Source organism: Rattus norvegicus, chromosome 7 (assembly GCF_021556685.1).
Source record: "Rattus norvegicus strain SHRSP/BbbUtx chromosome 7, alternate assembly SHRSP_T2T, whole genome shotgun sequence".
Classification (NCBI taxonomy): Eukaryota; Metazoa; Chordata; class Mammalia; order Rodentia; family Muridae; genus Rattus; species Rattus norvegicus.
This window is the reverse complement of record NC_141540.1, coordinates 1,140,928-1,162,525: the sequence shown is the minus strand read 5'-3', so window position 1 is coordinate 1,162,525 and position 21,598 is coordinate 1,140,928.

Here is a 21,598-nt window from a genome sequence, read left to right as displayed (position 1 = left end):
AGCATGTCCCATTGGGAACTCACTGAAATCATCTATAAATTTTTACTCCGTTCGTGAAAATATTTCTATATCCCGAACAGTCCACATATTACTTCTGTGGCCTCTTGGGAACTAACCGAATTCAACAAGTTACTGAGATTCAGCTCACCAAATTTTGATAAATCTCTAAAAGTACACATATTACAAGAACCTGCTATTGGGAACTAACTGAATTCACAAAGAAACAGTGTTTCAGTTCATTAAAACTTTGCTCTATCTTGAATAACAAGCTTATTACTTGCGAATCCTATTGGGAACCTACTGAATTCACCATGTTACTTGGATTCTGTTCCTAAAATGTTGCTATATATTGAAAAGCTCACTCATACAATTATGTCCCATTGGGAACTCACTGAATTCGCCTAGAAATTTGGTTACATTCGTGAAAATTTTTCTATATCCCGAACACTCCACTTATTACTACTGCTGCCTATTGGGAACTAACCGAATTCACCATTTTACTGATATTCGGCTCACCATATTTTGATAAATCTTTAAAAGTACACATATCACAAGAGCCTGCTACTGGGAACTCACTGAATTCACAAAGAAACAGTGTTTCAGTTCGTTAAAACGTTGCGCTATCTTGAACAACAAGCTTATTACATGCGAATCCTATTGGGAACCTTCATAATTCACCATGATACTTAGATTCTGTTCCTAAAATGTTGCTATATATTGAAAAGCTAACTCATACAATCATGTCCCATTGGGAACTCACTGAATTCACCTAGAAATTTTGATTCCATTCGTGAAAATTTTTCGAAATCCCGAACACTCCACTTATTACTACTGCGGCCTATTGGGAGCTAACTGAATTCACCAAGTTACTGAGATTCGGCTCACCAAATTTTGATAATTCTTTAAAACTACACATATTACAAGAGCCTGCTACTGGGAACTAACTGAATTCAAAAAGAAAAGTGTTTCAGTTCGTTAAGACGTTTCTCTATCTTGAATAACATGCTTATTACATGCGAATCCTATTGGAGATCTACGGAATTCACCGTGTTACTTAGATTCCATTCCTTCAAATGTTGCTATATATTGAAGGCAAACTCATACAAGCATATCCCATGGGAACTCACTGAAGTAGCCTAGAAATTTTCCTTCCATTCGTGAAAATTTTTCTATATCCCGAACTGTCCACTTATTACAACTGCGGCCTATTGGGAACTAACCAAATTCACCAAGTAACTGAGATTCGGCTCAGGAAATTTTGATAAATCTTCAAAAGGACACATATCACAAGAGCCTGCTACTGGGAACTAATTGAATCACAAAGAAACAGTGTTTCAGTTCGTTAAAACGTTGCTCTATCTAGAATAACAAGCTTATTACATGGGAATCCTTTTGGGAACCTACTGAATTCACCATGATTCTTAGATTCCATTTCTTAAAATGTTGCTATATACGGAAAAGCACACTCATACAAGCATGTCCCATTGGGAACTCACTGAATTCGCCTAGAAATTTTGATACCATTCGTTATAATTTTTCTATACCCCGAACAGTCCACTTATTACGACTGCGGCCTATTTGGAACTAAACGAATTCACGAAGTTACTCAGATTCGGCTCACCAAATTTTAATAAATCTTTAAAAATACACATATTACAAGAGCCTGCTACTAACAACTAACTGAATTCACAAAGAAACAGTGTTTCAGTTCGTTAAAACGTTGCTCTATCTTGAACAACATGGTTGTTACATGCGAATACTATTGGGAACCTACTGAATTCACCATGATACTTAGATTCCGTTCCTAAAATGTTGCTATATATTGAAAAGCACACTCAAACAATCATGTCCCATAGGGAACTCACTGAATTCGCCTAGAAATTTTGATTCCATTCGTGAAAATTTTTCGAAATCCCGAACACTCCACTTATTGCTACTGTGGCCTATTGGGAACTAAAAGAATGCACCAATTTACTGAGATTCGGCTCATCAAATTTCGATAAATCTTTAAAAGGACACATATCACAAGAGCCTGCTACTGGGAATTCACTGAATTCACAAAGAAACAGTGTTTTAGTTCGTTAAAACGTTGCTCTATCTTGAACAACAAGCTTATTACATGCGAATCCTATTGGATACCTACTGAATTCACCGTGATACTTAGATTCCTTTGCTTAAAAGGTTGCTATATATTGAAAAGCACACTTATACAAGCATGTCCCATTAGGAACTCACTGAATTCTCCTAGGAATTTTATTCCACTCGTGATAATTTTTCTATATCCCAAAGTGTCCACTTATTACTACTGCGGCCTATTGGGAACTAACCGAATTCACCAAGTTACTGAGATTCTGCTCAGCAAATTTTGATAAATCTTTAAAAGTACACATATTACAAGAGCCTGCTACTGGTAACTCACTGAATTCACAAAGAAACAGTGTTTCAGTTCGTTAAAACGTTGCTCTATCTTGAATAACAAGCTTATTACATGCGAATCCTATTGGGAACATATTGTATTCAACGTGATAGTTAGATTCCGTTCCTTCAATTATTGCTATATACGGAAAAGCACACTCATACAAGCATATCCCATTGGGAACTCACTGAATCCGCCTAGACATTTTGATTCCATTCGTGCTAATTTTTCGATATCCCGAACAGTCCACATATTACTTTTGCGGAGTATTGGGAACTAACCGAATTCACCAAGTTACTGAGATTCGGTTCACTAAATTTTGATAAATCTTTAAAACTACACATATTACAAGACCCTGCTACTGGGAACTCAATGAATTCACAAAGAAACAGTGTTTCAGTTCGTTAAAACGTTGCTCTATCTTGAACAACATGCTTATTACATGCGATTCCTATTGGGAACGACCGAATTCACCATGATACTTAGATTCCGTTCCTTAAAATATTGCTGTATATTGAAATGCACACTCATACAAGCACATCATATTGGGAACTCACTGAATTCGCCTAGAAATTTTGATTCCATTCGTAAAAATTTTTCTATATCCCGAACAGTCCACTTTTTACTACTGCGGCCTATTGGGAACTAACCGAATTCACTACGTTACTGAGATTCGGCTGACCAAATTTTGATAAATCTTTAAAAGTACACATTACAAGAGCCTGCTACTGGGAACTAACTGAATTCACAAAGAAAAAGTGTTTCAGTTCGTTAAGACGTTGCTCTATCTTGAATAACATGCTTATTACATGCGAATCCTATTGGAGATCTACTGAATTCACCGTGTTACTTAGATTCCGTTCCTTAAAATGTTGCTATATATTGAAAAGCAAACTCATACAAGCATGTCCCATGGGAACTCACTGAAGTTGCCTAGAAATTTTCGTTCCATTCGTGAAAATTTTTCTATATCGCGAACTGTCCATTTCTAACTACTGCGGCCTATTGTGACCTAACCGAATTCACCAAGTAACTGAGATTCGGTTCAGGAAAATTTGATAAATCTTTAAAAGGACACATATCACAAGAGCCTGCTACTGGGAACTAACTGAATTCACAAAGAAATAGGGTTTCAGTTCGTTAAAACGTTGCTCTATCTCGAATAACAAGCTTATTACATGCGAATCCTTTTGGGAACCTACTGAATTCTCCATGATACTTAGTTTCCGTTTCTAAAAATGTTGCTATATATGGAAAAGCACACTCATACAAGCATGTCCCATTGGGTACTCACTGAATTCTCCTAGAAATTTTGATTCCATTCGTGAAATTTTTTCTATATCCAGAACAGTCCACTTATTACTACTGCGGCCTATTGGGAACTAACCGAATTCACAATGTTACTGAGATTCTGCTCACCAAATTTTGATAAATCTTTAAAAGTTCTCATATTACAAGGGCCTGATACTAGGAACTAAGTGAATTCACAAAGAATCAGTGTTTCAGTTCGTTAAAACGTTGCTCTATCTTGAATAACAAGCTTATTACATGCGAATCCTATTGGGAACTTACTGAATTCACCATGTTACTTAGATTCCGTTCCTTCAAATGTTACTATATACGGAAAACCACACTCATACAAGCATGTCCCATTGGGAACTCACTGAATTCGCCTAGAAATTTTGATTCCATTCGTACAAATTTTTCTATATCCCGAACAGTCCACTTATTACTACTGCGGCCTATTAGGAACTAACCGAATTCACAAGTTACTGAGATTCGGCTCATCAAATTTTGATAAATCTTTAAAAGTACACATATTACAAGAACCTGCTACAGGGATCTCACTGAATTCACAAAGAAACATGGTTTCAGTTCGTTAAAACTTTGCTCTATCTTGAACAACATGCTTATTACATGCAAATCCTATTGGGAACCTACTGAATTCACCATGATACTTAGAATCCGTTCCTTAAAATATTGCTATATATTGAAATGCACACTCATACAAGCACATCATATTGGGAACTCACTGAATTCACCTGGAAATTTTGATTCCATTCGTGATAATTTTTCTATATCCCGAACAGTCCACTTATTACTGCTGCGACCTATTGGGAACCTACGGAATTCACCAAGTTACTGAGATACGGCTTACCAAATTTTGGTAAATCATTAAAAGTACATATATTACAAGAGCCTGCTACTGGGATCTCACTGAATTTAAAAAGAGACGGTGTTTCAGTTGGTCAAAACGTGGCTCTATCTTGAACAACATGCCTATTACATGCGAATCCTATTGGGAACCTACTGAATTCACCATGATACTTAGATTCCGTTCCTTCAAATGCTGCTATATACGGAAAAGCACACTCATACAAGCATGTCCCATTGGGAACTCAATGAATTCGCCTATAAGTTTTGATTCCATTCGTGAAAATTTTTCTATATCCCGAAGAGTCCACTTATTACTACTGCGGCCTACTTGGAACTAACCGAATTCACAAAGTTACTGAGATTCCGCTCACCAAATTTTGATAAATCTTAAAAGTACACATATTACAAGAGCCTGCTACTAACAACTAACTGAATTCACAAAGAAACAGTGTTTCAGTACGTTAAAACGTTGCTCTATCTTGAACAACATGCTTATTACATGCGAATACTATTGGGAACCTACAGAATTCACAATGATACTTACATTCCGTTCCTTAAAATATTGCTATATATTGAAATGCACACTCATACAAGCACATCATATTGGGAACTCACTGAATTCGCCTAGAACTTTTGATTCCATTCGTGATAATTTTTCTATATCCCGAACAGTCCACTTATTACCACTGCAGCCTATTGGGAACTAACGGAATTCACCAAGTTACTGAGATACGGCTTACCAAATTTTGGTAAATCATTAAAAGTACATATATTACAAGAGCCTGCTACTGGGAACTCACTGAATTTGCAAAGAGACGGTGTTTCAGTAGGTTAAACGTGGCTCTATCTTGAACAACATGCTTATTACATGCGAATCCTATTGGGAACTTACTGAATTCACCATGATACTTAGATTCCGTTCCTTCAAATGTTGCTATATACGGAAAAGCACACTCATACAAGCATGTCCCATTGGGAACTCACTGAATTCGCCTAGAAGTTTTGATTCCATTCGTGAAAATTTTTCTATATCCCGAAGTGTCCACTTATTACTACTTCGGCCTATTGGGAACTAACCGAATTCACAAAGTTACAGAGATTCCGCTCAACAAATTTTGATAAATCTTAAAAGTACACATATTACAAGAGCCTACTACTGGGAACTCACTGAATTCACAATGGAAGAGTGTTTCAGTTGGTTAAAACGTTGCTCTATCTTGAACAACATGCTTATTACATGCGAATCCTATTGGGAACCTACTGAATTCACCATGATGCTTAGGTTCCGTTCCTTAAAATATTGCTATATATTGAAATGCACACTCATACAAGCACATCATATTGGGAACTCACTGAATTTGCCTAGAAATTTTGATCCATTCGTGAAAATTTTTCTATATCCCGAACAGTCCACTTATTACTACTGCGGCCTATTGGGAACTAACCGAATTCACAAAGTTACTGAGATTCGGCTGACCAAATTTTGATAAATCTTTAAAAGTACACATATTACAAGAGCCTGCTACTGGGAACTCACTGAATTCACAAAGAAACGGTGTTTCAGTTCGTTAAAACGTTGCTCTATCTTGAACAACATGCTTATTACATGCGAGTCCTATTGGGAACCTACTGAATTCACCATGATACTTAGATTCCGTTCCTTCAAATGTTGCTATATATTGAAAAGCACACTCCTACAAGCATGTCCCTTTGGGAACTCACTGAATTCTCCTAGAAATTTTGATTCCATTCGTGATAATTTTTCAATATCCCGAATAGTCCACTTATTACTACTGCGGCCTATTTGGAACTAACCGAATTCACCATGTTACTCAGATTCGGCTCAACAAATTTTGATAAATTTTTAAAAGTACACATATTAAAAGAATCTGCTATTAGCAACTAACTGAATTCACAACGAAACAGTGTTTCAGTTCGTTAAAACGTTGCTCTATCTTGAATAACATGCTTATTACATGCGAATCCTATTCGAGATCTACTGAATTTTCCGTGATACTTAGATTCCGTTGTTTAAAATGTTGCTATATATTGAAATGCACACTAATACAAGCATGTCCCATTGGGAACTCACTGAAATCATCTATAAATTTTTACTCCGTTCGTGAAAATATTTCTATATCCCGAACAGTCCACATATTACTTCTGTGGCCTCTTGGGAACTAACCGAATTCAACAAGTTACTGAGATTCAGCTCACCAAATTTTGATAAATCTCTAAAAGTACACATATTACAAGAACCTGCTATTGGGAACTAACTGAATTCACAAAGAAGCAGTGTTTCAGTTCATTAAAACTTTGCTCTATCTTGAATAACAAGCTTATTACTTGCGAATCCTATTGGGAACCTACTGAATTCACCATGATACTTAGATTCTGTTCCTTCAAATGTTGCTATATATTGAAAAGCACACTCATACAAGCATGTCCCATTGGGAACTCACTGAATTCTCCTAGAAATTTTGATTCCATTCGTGATTATTTTTCTATATCCCGAACAGTCCACTCGTTACTACTACGGCCTATTGGGAACTAATCGAATTCACCAAGTTACTGAGATTCGGCTCACCAAATTTTGATAAATCTTTAAAAGTACACATATTACAAGAGTCTATTACTGGGAACTACCTGAATTCACAAAGAAACAGTGTTTCAGTTCGTTAAAACGATGCACTATCTTGAACAACAAGCTTATTACATGCGAATCCTATTGGGAACCACCTGAATTCACCATAATACTTAGATTCCGCTCCTTCAAATGTTGCTATATATTGAAAAGCACACTCATACAAGCATGTCCCATTGGGAACTCACTGAATTCTCCTAGAAATTTTGATTCCATTCCTGATAATTTTTCTCCATCCCGAACAGTCCACTTATTACTACTGCGGCCTAATGGGAACTAATCGAATTCACCAAGTTACTGAGATTCGGCTCACCAAATTTTGATAAATCTTTAAAAGTACACATATTACAAGAGCCTGTTCCTGGGAACTAACTGAATTCACAAAGAAACAGTGTTTCAGTTCGTTAAAACGATGCTCTATCTTGAATAACAAGCTTATTACATGCGAATCCTTTTGGGGACCTACTGATTTGACCGTGATACTTATATACCGTTCTTTAAAATGTTGCTCTATATTGAAAAGCAAATTCATACAAGCATGTCCCATTGGGAACTCACTGAATTCTCCTAGAAATTTTGATTCCATCCGTGATAATTTTTCTATATCCCGAACAGTCCACTTATTACTACTGCGGCCTATTGGGAACTAATCGAATTCACCAAGTAACTGAGATACGGCTCAGGAAATTTTGATAAATCTTCAAAAGGACACATATCACAAGAGCCTGCTACTTGGAACTAATTGAATACACAAAGAAACAGGGTTTCAGTTCGTTAAAACGTTGCTCTATTTAGAATAACAAGCTTATTACATGGGAATCCTTTTGGGAACCTACTGAACTCACCATGATACTTAGATTCCATTTCTTAAAATGTTGCTATATACGGAAAAGCACACTCATACAAGCATGTCCCATTGGGACCCCACTGAATTCGCCTAGAAATTTTGATTCCATTCGTTCAAATTTTTCTATACTCCGAACAGTCCACTTCTTACGACTGCGGCCTATTTGGAACTAACCGAATTCACGAAGTTACTCAGATTCGGCTCACCAAATTTTGATAAATCTTTAAAAATACACATATTACAAGAGCCTGCTACTAACAACTAACTGAATTCACAAAGAAACAGTGTTTCAGTTCGTTAAAACGTTGCTCTATCTTGAACAACATGCTTATTACATGCGAATACTATTGGGAACCTACAGAATTCACAATGATACTTAGATTCCGTTCCTTAAAATATTGCTATATATTGAAATGCACACTCATACAAGCACATCATATTGGGAACTCACTGAATTCGCCTAGAACTTTTGATTCCATTCGTGAAAATTTTTCTATATCCCGAAGTGTCCACTTATTACTACTGCGGCCTATTGGGAACTAACCGAATTCACAAAGTTACAGAGATTCCGCTCACCAAATTTTGATAAATCTTAAAAGTACACATATTACAAGAGCCTACTACTGGGAACTCACTGAATTCACAAAGGAAGAGTGTTTCAGTTGGTTAAAACGTTGCTCTATCTTGAACAACATGCTTATTACATGCGAATCCTATTGGGAACCTACTGAATTCACCATGATGCTTAGGTTCCGTTCCTTAAAATATTGCTATATATTGAAATGCACACTCATACAAGCACATCATATTGGGAACTCACTGAATTTGCCTAGAAATTTTGATCCATTCGTGAAAATTTTTCTATATCCCGAACAGTCCACTTATTACTACTGCGGCCTATTGGGAACTAACCGAATTCACAAAGTTACTGAGATTCGGCTGACCAAATTTTGATAAATCTTTAAAAGTACACATATTACAAGAGCCTGCTACTGGGAACTCACTGAATTCACAAAGAAACGGTGTTTCAGTTCGTTAAAACGTTGCTCTATCTTGAACAACATGCTTATTACATGCGAGTCCTATTGGGAACCTACTGAATTCACCATGATACTTAGATTCCGTTCCTTCAAATGTTGCTATATATTGAAAAGCACACTCCTACAAGCATGTCCCTTTGGGAACTCACTGAATTCTCCTAGAAATTTTGATTCCATTCGTGATAATTTTTCAATATCCCGAATAGTCCACTTATTACTACTGCGGCCTATTTGGAACTAACCGAATTCACCATGTTACTCAGATTCGGCTCAACAAATTTTGATAAATTTTTAAAAGTACACATATTAAAAGAATCTGCTATTAGCAACTAACTGAATTCACAACGAAACAGTGTTTCAGTTCGTTAAAACGTTGCTCTATCTTGAATAACATGCTTATTACATGCGAATCCTATTCGAGATCTACTGAATTTTCCGTGATACTTAGATTCCGTTGTTTAAAATGTTGCTATATATTGAAATGCACACTAATACAAGCATGTCCCATTGGGAACTCACTGAAATCATCTATAAATTTTTACTCCGTTCGTGAAAATATTTCTATATCCCGAACAGTCCACATATTACTTCTGTGGCCTCTTGGGAACTAACCGAATTCAACAAGTTACTGAGATTCAGCTCACCAAATTTTGATAAATCTCTAAAAGTACACATATTACAAGAACCTGCTATTGGGAACTAACTGAATTCACAAAGAAGCAGTGTTTCAGTTCATTAAAACTTTGCTCTATCTTGAATAACAAGCTTATTACTTGCGAATCCTATTGGGAACCTACTGAATTCACCATGATACTTAGATTCTGTTCCTTCAAATGTTGCTATATATTGAAAAGCACACTCATACAAGCATGTCCCATTGGGAACTCACTGAATTCTCCTAGAAATTTTGATTCCATTCGTGATTATTTTTCTATATCCCGAACAGTCCACTGGTTACTACTACGGCCTATTGGGAACTAATCGAATTCACCAAGTTACTGAGATTCGGCTCACCAAATTTTGATAAATCTTTAAAAGTACACATATTACAAGAGTCTATTACTGGGAACTACCTGAATTCACAAAGAAACAGTGTTTCAGTTCGTTAAAACGATGCACTATCTTGAACAACAAGCTTATTACATGCGAATCCTATTGGGAACCACCTGAATTCACCATAATACTTAGATTCCGCTCCTTCAAATGTTGCTATATATTGAAAAGCACACTCATACAAGCATGTCCCATTGGGAACTCACTGAATTCTCCTAGAAATTTTGATTCCATTCCTGATAATTTTTCTCCATCCCGAACAGTCCACTTATTACTACTGCGGCCTAATGGGAACTAATCGAATTCACCAAGTTACTGAGATTCGGCTCACCAAATTTTGATAAATCTTTAAAAGTACACATATTACAAGAGCCTGTTCCTGGGAACTAACTGAATTCACAAAGAAACAGTGTTTCAGTTCGTTAAAACGATGCTCTATCTTGAATAACAAGCTTATTACATGCGAATCCTTTTGGGGACCTACTGATTTGACCGTGATACTTATATACCGTTCTTTAAAATGTTGCTCTATATTGAAAAGCAAATTCATACAAGCATGTCCCATTGGGAACTCACTGAATTCTCCTAGAAATTTTGATTCCATCCGTGATAATTTTTCTATATCCCGAACAGTCCACTTATTACTACTGCGGCCTATTGGGAACTAATCGAATTCACCAAGTAACTGAGATACGGCTCAGGAAATTTTGATAAATCTTCAAAAGGACACATATCACAAGAGCCTGCTACTTGGAACTAATTGAATACACAAAGAAACAGGGTTTCAGTTCGTTAAAACGTTGCTCTATTTAGAATAACAAGCTTATTACATGGGAATCCTTTTGGGAACCTACTGAACTCACCATGATACTTAGATTCCATTTCTTAAAATGTTGCTATATACGGAAAAGCACACTCATACAAGCATGTCCCATTGGGACCCCACTGAATTCGCCTAGAAATTTTGATTCCATTCGTTCAAATTTTTCTATACTCCGAACAGTCCACTTCTTACGACTGCGGCCTATTTGGAACTAACCGAATTCACGAAGTTACTCAGATTCGGCTCACCAAATTTTGATAAATCTTTAAAAATACACATATTACAAGAGCCTGCTACTAACAACTAACTGAATTCACAAAGAAACAGTGTTTCAGTTCGTTAAAACGTTGCTCTATCTTGAACAACATGCTTATTACATGCGAATACTATTGGGAACCTACAGAATTCACAATGATACTTAGATTCCGTTCCTTAAAATATTGCTATATATTGAAATGCACACTCATACAAGCACATCATATTGGGAACTCACTGAATTCGCCTAGAACTTTTGATTCCATTCGTGATAATTTTTCTATATCCCGAACAGTCCACTTATTACTACTGCAGCCTATTGGGAACTAACGGAATTCACCAAGTTACTGAGATACGGCTTACCAAATTTTGGTAAATCATTAAAAGTACATATATTACAAGAGCCTGCTACTGGGAACTCACTGAATTTGCAAAGAGACGGTGTTTCAGTAGGTTAAACGTGGCTCTACCTTGAACAACATGCTTATTACATGCGAATCCTATTGGGAACTTACTGAATTCACCATGATACTTAGATTCCGTTCCTTCAAATGTTGCTATATACGGAAAAGCACACTCATACAAGCATGTCCCATTGGGAACTCACTGAATTCGCCTAGAAGTTTTGATTCCATTCGTGAAAATTTTTCTATATCCCGAAGTGTCCACTTATTACTACTGCGGCCTATTGGGAACTAACCGAATTCACAAAGTTACAGAGATTCCGCTCACCAAATTTTGATAAATCTTAAAAGTACACATATTACAAGAGCCTACTACTGGGAACTCACTGAATTCACAAAGGAAGAGTGTTTCAGTTGGTTAAAACGTTGCTCTATCTTGAACAACATGCTTATTACATGCGAATCCTATTGGGAACCTACTGAATTCACCATGATGCTTAGATTCCGTTCCTTAAAATATTGCTATATATTGAAATGCACACTCATACAAGCACATCATATTGGGAACTCACTGAATTTGCCTCGAAATTTTGATTCCATTCGTGATAATTTTTCTATATCCCGAACAGTCCACTTATTACTGCTGCGACCTATTGGGAACCTACGGAATTCACCAAGTTACTGAGATACGGCTTACCAAATTTTGGTAAATCATTAAAAGTACATATATTACAAGAGCCTGCTACTGGGATCTCACTGAATTTAAAAAGAGACGGTGTTTCAGTTGGTCAAAACGTGGCTCTATCTTGAACAACATGCTTATTACATGCGAATCCTATTGGGAACCTACTGAATTCACCATGATACTTAGATTCCGTTCCTTCAAATGCTGCTATATACGGACAAGCACACTCATACAAGCATGTCCCATTGGGAACTCAATGAATTCGCCTATAAGTTTTGATTCCATTCGTGAAAATTTTTCTATATCCCGAAGAGTCCACTTATTACTACTGCGGCCTATTTGGAACTAACCGAATTCACAAAGTTACTGAGATTCCGCTCACCAAATTTTGATAAATCTTAAAAGTACACATATTACAAGAGCCTGCTACTGCGAACTCACTGAATTCACAAAGGAAGAGTGTTTCAGTTGGTTAAAACGTTGCTCTATCTTGATCAACATGCTTATTACATGCGAATCCTATTGGGAACCTACTGAATTCACCATGATACTTAGATTCTGTTCCTTAAAATATTGCTATATATTGAAATGCACACTCATACAAGCACATCATATTGGGAACTCACTGAATTTGCCTAGAAATTTTGATTCCATTCGTGAAAATTTTTCTATATCCCGAACAGTCCACTTATTACTACTGCGGCCTAATGGGAACTAACAGAATTCCCCAAGTTACTTCGATTCGGCTGACCAAATTTTGATAAATCTTTAAAAGTACACATATTACAAGAGCCTGCTATCGGGAACTAACTGAATTCACAAAGAAACAGTGTTTCAGTTCCTTAAAACTTTGCTCTATCTTGAATAACAAGCTTATTACTTGCGAATCCTATTGGGACCTACTGAATTCACCATGATACTTAGAGTCCGTTCCTTAAAATGTTGCTATATATTGAAAAGTACACTCATAGAAGCATGTACCATCGGGAACTGACTGAATTCGCCAAGAAATTTTGATTCCATTCGTAAAAATTTTTCTATACCCGGAACAGTCTACTTATTACTACTGCGGCCTATTGGGCACTAACCGAATTCACCAATTTACTGAGATTCGGCACACCAAATTTTGATAAATCTTTAAAAGTACACATATCACAAGAGCCTGCCTCTGGGAACTCACTGATTCACAAAGAAACAGTGTTTCAGTTCGTTAAAACCTTGCTCTATCTTGAACAACAAGCTTATAACATGCGAATCCTATTGGGAACCTACTGAATTCACCATGATACTTAGATTCTGTTCCTAAAATGTTGCTATATATTGAAAAGCTCACTCATACAATCATGTCCCATTGGGAACTCACTGAATTCGCATAGAAATTTTGATTCCATTCGTGAAAAATTTTCTATATCCCGAACACTCCACTTATTAATACTGAGGCCTATTGGGAAATAACCGAATTCACAAATTTACTGAGATTCGCCTCACCAAATTTTGATAAATCTTTAAAAGTACACATAACACAAGAGCCTGGTACTGGGAACTCACTGAATTCACAAAGAAACAGTGTTTCAGTTCGGTAATACGTTGCTCTATCTTGAACAACCTGCTTATTACATGCGAATCCTATGGGAACCTACTGAATTCACCATGATACTTAGATTCTGTTCCTAAAATGTTGCTATTTATTGAAAAGCTCCCTAATACAATTATGTCCCATTGGGATATTACTGAATTCACCAAGAAATTTTGATTTCATTGGTGAAAATTTTTCGATATCCCGAACACTCCACTTATTACGAGTGCGGACTTTTCGGAACTAACAGAATTCAAAAATTTACTGAGATTCGGCTGACCAAATTATGATAAATCTTTAAATGTACACATATTACAAGAGCCTGTTACTGGGAACTAACTGAATTCACAAAGAAACGGTGTTGCAGTTCGATAAAACGTTGCTCTCTCTTGAACAACATGCTTATTACATGCGAATCCTATTGGGAACTTACTGAATTCACCATGATACTAGATTCCGTTCTTTAAAATGTTGGTATATATTGAAATGCACACTCATAGAAGCATGTCCCATTGGGAACTCTCTGAAATGGTCTAGAAATTTTGACTCCATTCGTGAAAATTTTTCTATATCCGGAACAGACCACTTATTAATTCTGTGGCCTATTGGGACCTAACCGAATTGAACAAGTTACTGAGATTCTGCTCACCAAATTTGATAAATCTTTAAAAGTACACATATTACAAGAGCCTGCTACTGGGAACTCACTGAATTCACAAAGAAACAGTGTTTCAGTTCGCTAAAACGTTGCTCTATCTTGAACAACATGCTTATTACATGTGAATCCTATTGGGAACCTACTGAATTCACCATGATACTTAGATTCTGTTCCTTAAAATATTGCTATATATTGTAATGCACACTCATACAAGCACATCCTATTGGGAACTCACTGAATTCGCCTAGAAATTTTGATTCTATTTGGGATAATTTTTCTATATCCCGAACAGTCCACTAATTACTACTGCGGCCTACTGGGAACTAACCGAATTCACCAAGTTACTGAGATTCGGCTCACCAAATTTTGATAAATCTTTAAAAGTAGACGTATCACAAGAGCCTGCTACTGGGAACTCACTGAATTCACAAAGAAACAGTGTTTCAGTTCGTTAAAACCTTGCTCTATCTTGAACAACAAGGTTATTACATGCGAATCCTATTGGGAACCTACTGAATTCACCATGATACTTAGATTCTGTTCCTAAAATGTTGCTATATATTGAAAAGCTCGCTCATACAATCATGTCCCATTGGGAACTCACTGAATTCGCCTAGAAATTTTGATTCCATTCGTGAAAAATTTTCTATATACCGAACACTCCACTTATTACTACTGCGGCCTATTTGGAACTAACCGAATTCACCATGTTACTGAGATTCGGCTCACCAAATTTTGATAAATCTTTAAAAGTACACATATTACACGAGCCTGCTACTGGGAACTCACTAAATTCACAAAGAAACAGTGTTTCAGTTCGCTAAAACGTTGCTCTATCTTGAACAACATGCTTATTACATGCGAATCCTATTGGGAACCTACTGAATTCACCATGATACTTACATTCTGTTCCTTCAAATGTTGCTATATATTGAAAAGCACACTCATACAAGCATGTCCCATTGGGAACTCACTGAATTCTCCTAGAAATTTTGATTCCATTCGTGATAATTTTTCTATATCCCGAACAGTCCACTGGTTACTACTACGGCCTATTGGGAACTAATCGAATTCACCAAGTTACTGAGATTCGGCTCACCAAATTTTGATAAATCTTTAAAAGTACACATATTACAAGAGTCTATTACTGGGAACTACCTGAATTCACAAAGAAACAGTGTTTCAGTTCGTTAAAACGATGCACTATCTTGAACAACAAGCTTATTACATGCGAATCCTATTGGGAACCACCTGAATTCACCAGGTACTTAGATTCCGCTCCTTCAAATGTTGCTATATATTGAAAAGCACACTCATACAAGCATGTCCCATTGGGAACTCACTGAATTCTCCTAGAAATTTTGATTCCATTCCTGATAATTTTTCTCCATCCCGAACAGTCCACTTATTACTACTGCGGCCTAATGGGAACTAATCGAATTCACCAAGTTACTGAGATTCGGCTCACCAAATTTTGATAAATCTTTAAAAGTACACATATTACAAGAGCCTGTTCCTGGGAACTAACTGAATTCACAAAGAAACAGTGTTTCAGTTCGTTAAAACGATGCTCTATCTTGAATAACAAGCTTATTACATGCGAATCCTTTTGGGGACCTACTGATTTGACCGTGATACTTATATACCGTTCTTTAAAATGTTGCTCTATATTGAAAAGCAAATTCATACAAGCATGTCCCATTGGGAACTCACTGAATTCTCCTAGAAATTTTGATTCCATCCGTGATAATTTTTCTATATCCCGAACAGTCCACTTATTACTACTGCGGCCTATTGGGAACTAATCGAATTCACCAAGTAACTGAGATACGGCTCAGGAAATTTTGATAAATCTTCAAAAGGACACATATCACAAGAGCCTGCTACTTGGAACTAATTGAATACACAAAGAAACAGGGTTTCAGTTCGTTAAAACGTTGCTCTATTTAGAATAACAAGCTTATTACATGGGAATCCTTTTGGGAACCTACTGAACTCACCATGATACTTAGATTCCATTTCTTAAAATGTTGCTATATACGGAAAAGCACACTCATACAAGCATGTCCCATTGGGATCCCACTGAATTCGCCTAGAAATTTTGATTCCATTCGTTCAAATTTTTCTATACTCCGAACAGTCCACTTCTTACGACTGCGGCCTATTTGGAACTAACCGAATTCACGAAGTTACTCAGATTCGGCTCACCAAATTTTGATAAATCTTTAAAAATACACATATTACAAGAGCCTGCTACTAACAACTAACTGAATTCACAAAGAAACAGTGTTTCAGTTCGTTAAAACGTTGCTCTATCTTGAACAACATGCTTATTACATGCGAATACTATTGGGAACCTACAGAATTCACAATGATACTTAGATTCCGTTCCTTAAAATATTGCTATATATTGAAATGCACACTCATACAAGCACATCATATTGGGAACTCACTGAATTCGCCTAGAACTTTTGATTCCATTCGTGATAATTTTTCTATATCCCGAACAGTCCACTTATTACTACTGCAGCCTATTGGGAACTAACGGAATTCACCAAGTTACTGAGATACGGCTTACCAAATTTTGGTAAATCATTAAAAGTACATATATTACAAGAGCCTGCTACTGGGAACTCACTGAATTTGCAAAGAGACGGTGTTTCAGTAGGTTAAACGTGGCTCTATCTTGAACAACATGCTTATTACATGCGAATCCTATTGGGAACTTACTGAATTCACCATGATACTTAGATTCCGTTCCTTCAAATGTTGCTATATACGGAAAAGCACACTCATACAAGCATGTCCCATTGGGAACTCACTGAATTCGCCTAGAAGTTTTGATTCCATTCGTGAAAATTTTTCTATATCCCGAAGTGTCCACTTATTACTACTGCGGCCTATTGGGAACTAACCGAATTCACAAAGTTACAGAGATTCCGCTCACCAAATTTTGATAAATCTTAAAAGTACACATATTACAAGAGCCTACTACTGGGAACTCACTGAATTCACAAAGGAAGAGTGTTTCAGTTGGTTAAAACGTTGCTCTATCTTGAACAACATGCTTATTACATGCGAATCCTATTGGGAACCTACTGAATTCACCATGATGCTTAGATTCCGTTCCTTAAAATATTGCTATATATTGAAATGCACACTCATACAAGCACATCATATTGGGAACTCACTGAATTTGCCTAGAAATTTTGATCCATTCGTGAAAATTTTTCTATATCCCGAACAGTCCACTTATTACTACTGCGGCCTATTGGGAACTAACCGAATTCACAAAGTTACTGAGATTCGGCTGACCAATTTTTGATAAATCTTTAAAAGTACACATATTACAAGAGCCTGCTACTGGGAACTCACTGAATTCACAAAGAAACGGTGTTTCAGTTCGTTAAAACGTTGCTCTATCTTGAACAACATGCTTATTACATGCGAGTCCTATTGGGAACCTACTGAATTCACCATGATACTTAGATTCCGGTCCTTCAAATGTTGCTATGTATTGAAAAGCACACTCCTACAAGCATGTCCCATTGGGAACTCACTGAATTCTCCTAGAAATTTTGATTCCATTCGTGATAATTTTTCAATATCCCGAATAGTCCACTTATTACTACTGCGGCCTATTTGGAACTAACCGAATTCACCATGTTACTCAGATTCGGCTCAACAAATTTTGATAAATTTTTAAAAGTACACATATTAAAAGAATCTGCTATTAGCAACTCCCTGAATTCACAACGAAACAGTGTTTCAGTTCGTTAAAACGTTGCTCTATCTTGAATAACATGCTTATTACATGCGAATCCTATTCGAGATCTACTGAATTGACCGTGATACTTAGATTCCGTTGTTTAAAATGTTGCTATATATTGAAATGCACACTAATACAAGCATGTCCCATTGGGAACTCACTGAAATCATCTATAAATTTTTACTCCGTTCGTGAAAATATTTCTATATCCCGAACAGTCCACATATTACTTCTGTGGCCTCTTGGGAACTAACCGAATTCAACAAGTTACTGAGATTCAGCTCACCAAATTTTGATAAATCTCTAAAAGTACACATATTACAAGAACCTGCTATTGGGAACTAACTGAATTCACAAAGAAACAGTGTTTCAGTTCATTAAAACTTTGCTCTATCTTGAATAACAAGCTTATTACTTGCGAATCCTATTGGGAACCTACTGAATTCACCATGTTACTTAGATTCTGTTCCTAAAATGTTGCTATATATTGAAAAGCTCACTCATACAATTATGTCCCATTGGGAACTCACTGAATTCGCCTAGAAATTTGGTTACATTCGTGAAAATTTTTCTATATCCCGAACACTCCACTTATTACTACTGCTGCCTATTGGGAACTAACCGAATTCACCATTTTACTGATATTCGGCTCACCATATTTTGATAAATCTTTAAAAGTACACATATCACAAGAGCCTGCTACTGGGAACTCACTGAATTCACAAAGAAACAGTGTTTCAGTTCGTTAAAACGTTGCGCTATCTTGAACAACAAGCTTATTACATGCGAATCCTATTGGGAACCTTCATAATTCACCATGATACTTAGATTCTGTTCCTAAAATGTTGCTATATATTGAAAAGCTAACTCATACAATCATGTCCCATTGGGAACTCACTGAATTCACCTAGAAATTTTGATTCCATTCGTGAAAATTTTTCGAAATCCCGAACACTCCACTTATTACTACTGCGGCCTATTGGGAGCTAACTGAATTCACCAAGTTACTGAGATTCGGCTCACCAAATTTTGATAATTCTTTAAAACTACACATATTACAAGAGCCTGCTACTGGGAACTAACTGAATTCAAAAAGAAAAGTGTTTCAGTTCGTTAAGACGTTTCTCTATCTTGAATAACATGCTTATTACATGCGAATCCTATTGGAGATCTACGGAATTCACCGTGTTACTTAGATTCCATTCCTTCAAATGTTGCTATATATTGAAGGCAAACTCATACAGGCATATCCCATGGGAACTCACTGAAGTAGCCTAGAAATTTTCCTTCCATTCGTGAAAATTTTTCTATATCCCGAACTGTCCACTTATTACAACTGCGGCCTATTGGGAACTAACCAAATTCACCAAGTAACTGAGATTCGGCTCAGGAAATTTTGATAAATCTTCAAAAGGACACATATCACAAGAGCCTGCTACTGGGAACTAATTGAATCACAAAGAAACAGTGTTTCAGTTCGTTAAAACGTTGCTCTATCTAGAATAACAAGCTTATTACATGGGAATCCTTTTGGGAACCTACTGAATTCACCATGATTCTTAGATTCCATTTCTTAAAATATTGCTATATACGGAAAAGCACACTCATACAAGCATGTCCCATTGGGAACTCACTGAATTCGCCTAGAAATTTTGATACCATTCGTTATAATTTTTCTATACCCCGAACAGTCCACTTATTACGACTGCGGCCTATTTGGAACTAAACGAATTCACGAAGTTACTCAGATTCGGCTGACCAAATTTTAATAAATCTTTAAAAATACACATATTACAAGAGCCTGCTACTAACAACTAACTGAATTCACAAAGAAACAGTGTTTCAGTTCGTTAAAACGTTGCTCTATCTTGAACAACATGGTTGTTACATGCGAATACTATTGGGAACCTACTGAATTCACCATGATACTTAGATTCCGTTCCTAAAATGTTGCTATATATTGAAAAGCACACTCAAACAATCATGTCCCATAGGGAACTCACTGAATTCGCCTAGAAATTTTGATTCCATTCGTGAAAATTTTTCGAAATCCCGAACACTCCACTTATTGCTACTGTGGCCTATTGGGAACTAAAAGAATGCACCAATTTACTGAGATTCGGCTCATCAAATTTCGATAAATCTTTAAAAGGACACATATCACAAGAGCCTGCTACTGGGAATTCACTGAATTCACAAAGAAACAGTGTTTTAGTTCGTTAAAACGTTGCTCTATCTTGAACAACAAGCTTATTACATGCGAATCCTATTGGATACCTACTGAATTCACCGTGATACTTAGATTCCTTTGCTTAAAAGGTTGCTATATATTGAAAAGCACACTTATACAAGCATGTCCCATTAGGAACTCACTGAATTCTCCTAGGAATTTTATTCCACTCGTGATAATTTTTCTATATCCCAAAGTGTCCACTTATTACTACTGCGGCCTATTGGGAACTAACCGAATTCACCAAGTTACTGAGATTCTGCTCAGCAAATTTTGATAAATCTTTAAAAGTACACATATTACAAGAGCCTGCTACTGGTAACTCACTGAATTCACAAAGAAACAGTGTTTCAGTTCGTTAAAACGTTGCTCTATCTTGAATAACAAGCTTATTACATGCGAATCCTATTGGGAACATATTGTATTCAACGTGATAGTTAGATTCCGTTCCTTCAATTATTGCTATATACGGAAAAGCACACTCATACAAGCATATCCCATTGGGAACTCACTGAATCCGCCTAGACATTTTGATTCCATTCGTGCTAATTTTTCGATATCCCGAACAGTCCACATATTACTTTTGCGGAGTATTGGGAACTAACCGAATTCACCAAGTTACTGAGATTCGGTTCACTAAATTTTGATAAATCTTTAAAACTACACATATTACAAGACCCTGCTACTGGGAACTCAATGAATTCACAAAGAAACAGTGTTTCAGTTCGTTAAAACGTTGCTCTATCTTGAACAACATGCTTATTACATGCGATTCCTATTGGGAACGACCGAATTCACCATGATACTTAGATTCCGTTCCTTAAAATATTGCTGTATATTGAAATGCACACTCATACAAGCACATCATATTGGGAACTCACTGAATTCGCCTAGAAATTTTGATTCCATTCGTAAAAATTTTTCTATATCCCGAACAGTCCACTTTTTACTACTGCGGCCTATTGGGAACTAACCGAATTCACTACGTTACTGAGATTCGGCTGACCAAATTTTGATAAATCTTTAAAAGTACACATTACA